Here is a 12,211-nt window from a genome sequence, read left to right as displayed (position 1 = left end):
GGCCCTTATTTCCAAAAATTGGCTAAATATTAAAATTTGAATTTTATCACTAGTTAGGACCAACTAAAGGATTAGGATTTAGCTTTGTTTCATATGGCAAAACAGGTTAATATTTTTTGTATTCAAAAAAATTAGTTCTTTATTTTTCATGAATAGGGAGTAGGTACTGTGCAAGTTAGTAGGGTTCATAATCTCAATTTTCAAAATGTTTGACTTTGATCTGAGAGGATCAAATTGTGCCACGTCCTGTGCAATTTGCAAAAGTTATTTTTGAGTTGGCTAAATGATATATCTAGATGGTATAATTATAATATGAATATATAATTTATGTGCAATTGAAGTGATTGGTAAGTAAGTTGTCATGGTTATAGCTATTTTTATAATTGAAAGTATCTTGTTTTCCATTGTGCAATTGGTTCAAATTAGATTATTCAAAATATAGAACTAAAACCTCACAAAAAGAAAGTGCACACATGTTTGAGTGCTCATAATTCTTACATGATCAGACCCTTTTAAATCAAGATTGGTAAAGTTTGGAACACCAGGTGCAGTGAGCGGTATTTATTCAGTAAGCTAGAGGGTCAAAATGGCAGACTGGAATTGTTACGAATCAATGAGCAAAAATTAAGCTTATTTAGCCAATGTCAACATGAGGTCATCAAGTAAAATATTATTTCCTACCATCAACTACTGGCACCTGGCACCTCTGCTATCTGGCACTTCACAGTGTGGCAGTATTGGCAATAAAAGTGCAAGTTGTGTGCTTGACTTGACATAAATTCCTGACATTTATTCAATTTGAAGAGCTTTTGTGTGTGGTTGTTACCCATCAAAGTGTATCTTTCAAACAGCAATAGAGACATTGCAGCTTTCATATTGCAACAATTTACCACCAAATCATACAAATCTGGATGATTTGAATTCTTTTTATACAAGTGGGGTATCAAATTGCAGTTAACAAAATAATTCAGGTTTTTTAAGCAAATTTCCCCAGTAATATTAAGCAAATTTCACCAGTAATATTAAGCAAATTTCACAGTAAAATTGATATGGCTGTTGCCATGAAAACCATCTTCTCTTTGAATTCTCCTAGTAGCTTAAAAAAGATACCCATGTGTTATGTATTATGTACACCAACTATGGTGTTTCTAGTCCATTTAGTTTTAAAGAATGTTTGAGCAAAGTAAAATATGACATTTTTTGGATAATAAGTGACAAAAATCCTTAAATAGCCTGATCGTTGCCATGGAAATGGAATAGAATGTGTGTGTTACAAATTTGGAAAAAAAAGTGGAAATTTTTGCGCGATTACTTTTTCACACTTTACCAATTTTGAATTGTTTCCCTTGTTTTTTAATTTGCGAGTTTTATTACATTGACCTACAAAAGGAATATATATGTGCATTGTTATTTTCACGGTAGCAGTTTGGAATGCCAAAAGCACAAAAATAAATGTAGCATGAAAATTGCACTTTTACAGTAATAGAAAAGATTTCTCCAGACTCTTCTGAAGAGTTTGATGTATGATTGGTCCATTTGAAACATCCGTCCAACGATGCAAACATTTGCTGGGGCTGGCCTCTATACAGTCACATGTGTACACATTAATGCCATTTTAATATTCTTAATCATGTTAAGAATTTTGACCACTCAAAAAAATATGGACTTTCCTTCTGTGCTGTATTTATTTGGGTAATTTTGGAATGTGCAAATCATAACTAAATGTAAATAATGTTTATATAGAAAAAAGCAAATTATTTGATATTTCTGTATTATAAATGTGGATAAATAGTTTTGTATTGTTCAAAATATATTGTACATATATTGTGAAATAAAATAATGAATAAAAATACTAAAACCATAGATTAATAACACATAGATTGAAATGTTCCATGCCTGTGCCCTATAAGCATACTTGAATTCAGCTGACGCCGGTACAGTGTTTGGACCTGGCAACATCGCTCATCTGAGCGTACACGGATCCCTCAACTTGTCAGCGCTTACGCGTGAACTCTCTTTCATGTACGCTCATGCTATTAACACTATTTATGAGTTCCCTAACAACTCCATTGGCAGTGGTGGTGGCATGGGGGTCATGGAAGGCAAATGCCCCCAGTCAGAGATCTTTCCCCGTTGCTAATGGACATACGTCTTTGTGCTGCTGAGGTGTCAATACTCTACTGTTCATAGAGAGCACACAGGATGAGGCTATTCCATTTACCCCTGTGGAAGATTGATTTCAAATGGAATGACCACAAAAGGCAACTCCATTTGAAACTCATCCTCCCTCTGTGGAAGATTCAGGTTGAATCTCTCTCAGAGGGTATATGGAATTTTAATGGAACTGCCTAATGTGTCCATTCCATTTGAAATTCATACTCCCCCTGTGGAAGATATTTCCATAATCTTCCACAGGGGTAGTGCAGATTTTAAATAGAATATCCCAATTTGGTTAAACAAATCAATACAATTGACACAGACGTGTTAGTCACACTATTGCTTTTATTAACTTGTAAAAACACTCAAAACATATCATAATTAAGTTTTTTCGAGAAGGGAGTAAGAAAACAAGTATTTTTGATATTAATACAACTTAGTCATACTTAAATTTAACTACAATTTTGGCTGGGACCAATTTGTCTCGGTCCCAGGTCATAGGTCACACACTAAACCCACAATAAAGTTAACCATCTCCTTTTCAATTGAGTAGGGTACATTTTGATGACTCAGTGGCACAAAGACATATCTCCACAGTGGAATTTTGAGTCGGTAATCTTTGGTCTAATCTCTTTGATTCATACACACAGCTAATGGACATATGTCTTTTAGCCGCTGAGCTATTAGTTTAATAAATTTTAAGGGTGCATAATTTGGCAAAGGTATATGTGCAAATCTATCATTTACAAAAAAAACACCACATAATAATATTTTCAAATGTATCGCTACCAGATTCCTATTCCTAACCTCAGAGGTTCACAGCTGTGCAGCTACTTTATTGGTATTTTTATTTTTTCAAAATATTTTGTGACAAATTATCCTGATTTTATAAGCTTTACAGTGATATTTGAGAGACATGTAGCCTCTTCCAGAAAAATAATCAAAATAGTAACCATCGGACCCTATTTTGCAAGTCCATCCGCTCATAGAAAGTTTTTTTGCCTTACATTCAGAATTTCATATGAATTCTCAAAATTGAATATTTTATGTACAACTTCTTAAAAAAAGTTGCATGGATATTTGTATTCCAGCCTTGCAGAAGATGATGATCACAGATATAATGAATTTGGAATTTTATTATCTTTATCTGTTACACGATTTAGGGTTGAATTAAACAATAATATCATAGATTCAATCTTAAAAATTCAGTGTATAATATCTTCATAAAATCCCATTAAATGGGAAACTTTCTGCATGTAGAATGGTCTCTGGTCACTAGAAACACAAGATGTAAAGGCTTACATGCATGGTATCTATTTGAGATCTATTCTGTCCAGTGGTGTAGCCAGGGGGGCAAAGGGGACAGCTTCCCCCTTGTGAGAAGTCTTGCCCCTTTCTTCCCCCCTATCCCTCTTAAAAGTTGTCTTGCCTCCCCTTTGCAGCTCTTTGCCCACCCTCTGAAAAAGTGCTGGCTAGGCCACTGGTTCTGTCATAAATCAGTATGCTTCACAATAGGAATGTACAAATCAACAGAATGGTCTTTTGTTATCTATCTAAGGAGTCATGCAAATATGAGTAATGAATGTGGGTACATCAGATGTTAGCTATAATTTCATAAGGTAATAATTATTTATTAAATATCACTCAACTGATATTTTGGAATACAAATCAATAATCCATTAATATGACTCAAGTTGTCCTTAAAAAAGAAAAGAACAAATTAGTCACCAACTTGTGCATTATTAAAGAAGTATGACAGACATGTGACTAACTATATTGCCAAACCAATTATAAACTGACTTTCATTCATCTCTACACATTTATATAGTCTCCCCCACCGCTGGTTTGATTCCACTCACTTCACACAATTCCGTCTGCCAATTGTAACATAACACCATTTCTGATTGGCTATAAAGATATGATACAAGAAAGGTACATCCAGAAACTTTAGGCTCTGAGTTCTATACTAAAAATAGGACTAGACAGGGCCCTGTGGTGTATATAGGTCACTCTATATGACTATATTCACTGATGGTCACGACTCATGAATATTAAGTAGCCGATTAACATATTGAAAGCCGTGCTCGATGATGTTGTGGGAAAGAGGGTTTGTAATGCTATCATTGTCACATGGTTTGTGTGGAGAGCAAACGGAATCAAACTGTCAACAGACACTAACATTTACATTGTCATTTCAAACAAACTTATACTACTAACAAAATAGTTTCCCTCCTAAGTACAAAACAGTATCTGTAAAGACATCCTAAGATAGATACCGCCTTCTTACTTGAGTGACAGGTGGTTTTGAATCAGTATGCTTTCAAAGTTAAAATGCAGTATAAAAGTGTGATTAACAGATTTCTGTTGCTGCTGACCCATAGGTACACTGCTTGGGGCACAGCTTCTTTGTAGCTACTCAGCACCAGTGTATTATACTGTATGTGTGATTTCGATTTGTGTACTCTAGAGTACCCACACAGGTACTCTAGAGTACCAATGAAATAGCTGCACAGTAGTGTACACTTGGGGCAGCAGCAATAGGCATCTGGTAGTGGTAATTAGGATATACTGCATTTTTATATTTGGAAGTAGATATTTTGTATCTCAAAGTAAAGGGCAGTATGTGCTAGGAATCAATCAATGAGATACTGCACTGTTACCTGTGAGAGCATATCTTATGCATTAGGTTTCACTACATGAAGAGAATTGATCAAAAATCAAAAAACCTCCTGAGGTTAGTATCTGTCAATGACTTGACCAGATCACCAGGCTGTCATTATAGCTAGAGGCAGTATATGACACAAATGGGTCAATGAGTTACATAAAAATGACCTTGTCTGGTATTTAGTTCTCAGGAAGTGAGTTTTGCCTGAGGCAATTTGTGGCTAAATGTTGATCCCTCACTATAAGAGTTATTACCGTCGATTTGGTTGAAAAAGGAGGTGAGACATGATCAATTCTGTTCAGACAGTGAAACCTAATGGTAAGCTTACTAGGCCTACATTACTTTAAAAGTACCAAAGTCATGGACATGCATGATAAATACAACAACAAATAAATCCAAATTTAGTGTGACTTCATCAAGAAAACCTTGAGCTCTAAAGTTCTACCAAAGTTATATTCTAAAAGATGACAGCATCCACTGCACAGCTAGTATTGTACTATATACTAACAACTACAAAGACCTCAAAATGTTGAGGTATACTTTGTAACAGAAGTTAACCAACTATGCCGTTGAACGTTCATTTTTTTTGTACTCTCATTTTATAATACAGCAGATCAGTGCTTTCCCCAAATTGCTTTGGAATGGTGCAATGTTTTACAATTTTTTCACATTATACATACATCTTGTCTAGTATTATATTAGGTCAGTCAGTTTTAACCAAGTTGTACTTTGGTGTTAGTCAATTTGTAAGGGTTTTTTTTCTCAGAAAAATTTGTATCACAATTATAAGACCATACAATTTGGTATTTTGAATTTTTTACAAAAAAGAACCTTTTTATTCTATAAACATGATGATGGCAAAATTAATTGATGCAAAATAATATCCCACATTCCCACTAGACTAACACCCATTTGAGTGTAGAACTTGATTTGTATCAATTTTTGTAAAGGCTGACCTATATTAATAATATTTTCACTCAACTCAAACATATACAAGTAGTGGTAACAATCTACAACCAATCATAAGATGGATGGCTCTTGACAATTTTGACAATTTTCTTGACATAATTTTGAAAGGCTATCAATTTTATTTCAAATCTTTAATTATTTTAACAAAATTGTATTTCACAAACACATACTTAACTGCGTTGGATTATGCACAAACCGAATATGAGTTTTTGTGTAAAATATGATATTCCCAATAAATTTTATCTCATATAATTAAGGCACAAAATACTTGATTTATTTAAAAATTGCATTCTGAAATATTGCAATTGTTCTTCCTTTTTTATATACCACTCGATTTTGTTTGTCATGATAAGTCCATCTACATGTCAGACAATTAGGAAATGCCAGGTTCAAAATATTTGTCATATTATAGTTATATAATTAATGTATGAAGTAAACATTACCATTGTTTTTATCTAAGGCACATTACCCATTACAGCTCACAGGTACGATTTATCAACTTTTTAGGATTTACATTTGTTAACAATATTTAAGGCACACCAATTTGAATGCTCTCTTTTTCGTTCAAAGGCACGACCAAACTATGCAATAACAGTCTACTCTTTCCTGTACAAATACAGACAATTTTAAAGAAAGTGTTACATAATATTTCATTCATCCCACCTTCATCAGGTTAGTACATCAGCACTTCATTTCCGCTGTTTGAAAAGAATTAAAGTTCCTATTTACAGAAGCCAAAGTGATGCATAAAAAAGTTTCTTAAGTTCTTACTTATGACAATTTTGCCACCTTACAACCATACCAGAATAAAAGTTTTGAAGAGCGTCCAACCCCAATGAATGTATTTAGTTTAATTACTGCAAGTTTGGTCAGGTGCGTAACCAGTATGGTCGTTCCAAGGGAGCAAATCTCTAGTTGATCTGTGTCCCGGTTGGAGAGAAAACATTGGTCCAAAAGAACTCCGATTTAGCAATAACCTTCATTATTTTTGTTCCAATTTTACCACTTCCAAGGGCCATTCTGCCCAGTCGACTCCATCATGGTTACGCCTCTGATAATGGTTCTTGGTGAGGTTGAAGTTTAGTTGGCTACTGCTCCAATCGCTGCAGTCATCCCAGCTAGGACTAGACTGAGACAGAAGGACACCTCCATTGCATCACTAGTATCAATATCCGTAGTGTTGCTATTGGTCATGTTCATGTCGGTGGTCATGTCCATGGTGGTCATTGGGGCTGTCGTTTGGGCTGTAGAAGAAAGACATGATGCATATTATAAACACATTCAAGACATGGAATGGTTCACTGTGTAAGTTTTTGGCAATTCTGTCTTGTGAAGAGACATGTCTTCAACGACATAAAATTTTTAAACTACGCCATGTCTTAGTCGTACGTAGATGCAATCTGATAGACGTCTCAGTTGGGACATGTCCAAGTTCCAGTAAGTCATGTCGTAACTAGCAGACACCTACTCATGAGTTGTCTCGATATTTCGGAAGAAATAACTTTGTGTGAAGATGTGTTGCAAGACGTAACCTGTGAGTCTCAAATCCAGCTTCACAGGACATGTCTTATATTGTGTTTTTAGGCAAGCAGCACATGTGGTTCTATCATGTTAGTATAGCTAAAGACATTTCTAATTGCAAGAAATTTTTGATAAAACAAGACTAAGGTTGGTCTCAACCCTGGAATTATGGAAATTATAAAAGTTGGCACATTTAGAATGGCAAACACTTGACGAATCCATCTGTGAAGTCAAATGTTGGTAAAAAAAAGCTCAATTTTGGAGAAAATTTAAAAAAAACCAACATTTTTGACAACATAGCAAAAAAATCTGCTGTAATTTTTTTGTATATTAATTTTCAGATATAAGATATAGGCTAATTGTATAAAATGAATTTTGGGTAACTATATTTTATCACAAATGTTCACCAAAAGTGGTTAAAAAATGCTGAATTTAGTTTAAAAAATTGGTAAAAATAAAAAAAAAGTTTAAAAAATATTTTCTGAGACATTTTTTGATTTTATATTTTAACAAGATGAAAACAAAATTATGGTCAAAAACACATTTTTGGATTTTCTCCCAAAGTGGGCAGTTTTACCAAAATTTCACAGATGGTTTTGCTAAGTGATTGCCATTCTAAATATGCCTACTTTTCTATAAACCTACTTGAGTTTCCATAATTCCAGCGTTAAGACCAATTATGTTTTTTAAGGGCATGAGCTAGAATTTGTTTGCTTTTTATTAAAGTTAGACCGTGAAAAGGACATTTCGCTTGAACAAACAGGTGTTTCATAAAAAAGGTTTTCATGGTGTTTTCTTATTCCATAATTTATTTGCATCTTTATACGCCTGTCTATATAGATGGCGTACTTTCATTGTACTGTGTACTGTGTTGCATTCGCAGTGCTAACGATAACATATTGTGCTATCTACGGTAGACAGCAGAGCAACGTACTTGTCTTTAAACTGACTTGCACAGGTGAATCATTGTTTTATCGACTAATTGTCTGAGTCAGAAACCAGACAAATGTTTCGATCAATGCCAAGGCAGAGATGAGTATATATGAGTATGTACAACAGAAGTCCAATTAATTATCTTGGAATAATTAGCATTTTGCAATCATTTACGCATGAACAAATAAAAAGCATGAGTCGGTCTTTTGATACGGTTGAGAAACATCTATCATGATGATGATGAAGACGTTTTACAAATGTTTTCTAGTTACAAGCTTTAAAAGATTACATTCCAATAAAAGGTTTTTTATACATCTCAAATTTGGTTATTATATTGGGTGGCTGTTAAAATATGTTTGCTTTTAAATGCACGAAAGAACTGATTTGGGATTTTTAATCGATAATTAACAGCCAAATTATGCAACTCGTTATCAATTCATAAGTAACATCTTATTGGCCAATCATTCAGAACGATAATTAGACAATTGACAATTAAGCAAAAGTTCCCTTAAAGTTATTCACAATGAAAAACTGTAAATTTAATTTAATTTAATTTTAAAGCTTATTTGCTAATGATTTTGCTGTACTAAAAACTGAAAATGACCAAAATAAGATTTGTTCTCTATTTTAGTCGAAGTGGGTCATAGATATTACAAAATGACAACCACGTATAGGCCTACCTGCTAACAGTGTTGCATATAAGAATACGCTTAAAACCACAGCGGTGAGTACATGGAGTCCATTCATTTCTGTAAAAAAAAATCAAAAGTTCGTGAAACAATTTATTGTAAAACAGGAATTAGTTTACCTTTCAAATAAATTCTTTTTACTTTTTTTAGATCCAATTGTAATAGATCATCGGGGTTTTATGCTTTTTTAAAGAATTGTTTTATCGCAATTAAATCAGTGATTTTCTCATCCGGAGAATCGTAAAAATCATCAAAATTCCGTTTTTGACACATTTGTTAGTGTGATATATAGACGTGCTAACATAAGCCTTAATTTATACACAATTTTATTTATTTTTGTAATACATTTTCGCTGGGATCACTGAATGAGCCTTTAAAGGTTGACATCTAAAAGGAATTCAGTTTCGTTGGGATCAAAAGTAAGCCATATCGTCAGCCTGCTACGCTAAATGCCTAAGTCATTTTTACATGTTTCTCATTTGCAGTTTTGATTTCTGAGTAATAAACCCATAATTAATCGAATTTCCAGCCATATTTTTGAAATAAGCTGGAAATTTGATTAATTATGGGTTTATTACTCAGAAATCAAAATTTAGCATTTAGCGTAGCAGGCTGACGATATGCCAAAAGTAGGGTAAAGTACATATCGATATTAAATAGGCCTATATAACACATCAGATATTGCACTGCCATTTACTTTTAATGCTACTCAGTACAGTGGCCTCGGGGCAAGGCAATTTGCACCAACAAATTTGACGAAAATGGGCCAGAAAACGCATTGGGCACGTGCCCCCCGTGTCCCTATGACGCTACTGCGCCTTAAAATCTAAAAATGACGGCGACCAGCATCCTAAAAAAAGGAGGGGGCTTTCTCTTGCCTGGATACGCCAATGATGACATAACAAAGTATCTGCTGCTATTTATCGAAGGAGATGTCCCGGGAGATGTCTATTATTTTAATATTTATATTCAAACAATCAAACTATTTTTTCCTTTTCTGTTTGTTTCAAATTAAAAACGTCTTTGTGCATTGATGATACCTTGTAGAGTACACAAATTAATTGTAAAAGATGGCATAATTTGTTTTATTTTGATTTATTTTTGTTGTTATTTTCTGGTCCAGGAAACCACACCCATTTCCCCTCCCCCAAATATTAACGAGAGATATATAGTAACTATATAACAATATTGAATAAAACAAAAGAAGAACCATGTACATGTATTACCAAGCGCGGTTCTTAAATTCAACATGTCTAGCTATGTACAACCGAAATTCATATACCCCTTTTAGAAGACATGACCTTGATCGTCCACACAGGGAGTGGGAATTTCAATTACATAAATGGGTGACTCCGTTTGAAATCTACACCCCTATGTGGGAGATTAAGGTCGTGCCTTCTATAAGGGGTGTATGAATTTCAACTGGAATGTCCGATATGCACGACTTCAAAAGCAACAGGTATAATGTTGAAATGAGAGTATTACATTTCAAACAAAATTTGCTACAAAATTGTATTAACAAAAATACTTAGCAATGCTAAATATCGCATAACAAACAAACAAACAAACAAACAACAGAACAGAACTTACCGTATTTTGGGTTGGGTTAAGAACTCTCTAGGTTTTAAGAAACAGTTATTCCGGAGTAAAATCCGATCGAGTGAGCAAGCGAGTTGAAAGAATCTAGAAAAGTAACGTGCTTCTATGGTGAGTGTTTCGATGCAAAGAAGCAGTAAGAACCAATGGCATGCTTCCAACAACAAGTGGTTGAATTATTAACCGTTCATTAAGAATACCAGTCTCAAATACCGCACATTGGTTGGTCACGCCCTATCGAATCAATAATGACTGAGAGAAAAGGTATAATTTTGGTAATTACATTGACTTGGACTTGTATGAGTGAGTGTTATAGCAATGTAGACACATGAACAAACATATTATATCAAGTAAAGTATTCCAATAAATTTGGTCAAGGATATAATTATTTTCATCAACCTGGAATCGCAATTTACACTATATCGATAATATAAGGAAATATTTATAATATTTTTGTCATAAAACGTCTTTTGAATATGTATAAGCAGTGAAAATCCAATTTTCTCTACCGATATCAGCAGTAGCTTCCAGATAAAAAGCTACTTCATTAACACCAATATCAGCAATAGATCAGTTATACTACATTATTATATAAGCAAGCAATAATACATCATAACCACTATCGTTCAAGGCAAAAAAGTATGATCATGCCACACCTCTCCTTCGTGAACTCCACTGGTTACCAATACCTAGTCGCATCCATTTCAAGCTGTTAACCATTGTCTACAAATGTTTCATGGACTCAACAACATCTCCATCATACATCACTGAACTCATTCAGCCTTACATTCCCAGTAGAAGTGGATTACGCTCTGCCCAGGACACCAGACTTCTCATTGTTCCGCATACACGCACTCTAACTGGTGATAAAGCCTTCTCTGTAGCAGGACCTTTTCTTTGGAACAAACTCCCTCGCCATATCCGCCACTCTCCAACGCTGGCAAGCTTCCGGTCTAATCTAAAGACTCATTTATTTGATATTTGATTTGTTGTTTGTTCTTGTATGTTTTTTTTTTGTTTTTTTCTTCTTTATTTTCTTTTGTAAAGCGCTGTGATACATGGTTTTCTTTGTAAGAGCGCTATAAAAGTGCTTGCATAGTATAGTATAGTATAGATATCATACAACACCCATATCAGCAGTAGATAGCTACTTCATAAACACCTAGGTCCTTTGTCAACACCTATATCAGCAGCAAACAGCTACTTCATCAACACCCATATCAGCAGTAGATAACTACTTCATCAACACCTACATTAGCAGGAGATATAGGTAGTTCGTTAACACCTATATATCAGCAGTAGGTAGCTACTTCGTCAACATCCATATCAGTAGTAGATTGCTACTTCATCAACACTTATATCAGCATTAGATAAAGGTACATCGTCAACACCTATATCAGCAGTAGATAGCTACTTCATCAACACTTATATCAGCAGTAAATACAGGCACTTCATCAACATCTATATCAGCAATAGATAGATACTTCATCAACACCCATATCAGCAGTATAGATAGTTACTTTATCAACACCCATATCAGCTGTAGATAGCTACTTCATTAACACTTTAGCATTTATAGATATAGGTACTTCGTCAACACCTATATCAGCAGTAGATAACTGCTTCATCAACACCCATATCAGCAGTAGATAGCTACTTAATCAACACCCATATCAGCAGT

The 12,211-nt window shown here is 34.3% G+C and overlaps 1 long non-coding RNA gene across 1 annotated transcript; it reads right to left on the bottom strand.

Moving 5' to 3' along the window:
* Window positions 1-2,494: 2,494 nt before the first annotated feature.
* On the bottom strand, window positions 2,495-10,686 carry LOC140148122 (uncharacterized). The gene is made up of 3 exons (XR_011858446.1): window positions 10,525-10,686; window positions 8,926-8,994; window positions 2,495-7,035 (listed from the first exon to the last, which is right to left on the bottom strand). It is a non-coding gene; the product is annotated as an uncharacterized lncRNA (long non-coding RNA).
* Between the last annotated feature and the right edge of the window lie 1,525 nt (window positions 10,687-12,211).

Source organism: Amphiura filiformis, chromosome 3, assembly GCF_039555335.1.
Source record: "Amphiura filiformis chromosome 3, Afil_fr2py, whole genome shotgun sequence".
Lineage (NCBI taxonomy): Eukaryota > Metazoa > Echinodermata > Ophiuroidea > Amphilepidida > Amphiuridae > Amphiura > Amphiura filiformis.
Note: the sequence above shows the minus strand (reverse complement) of the source record. Positions and strands in the feature narration are given on the sequence as shown.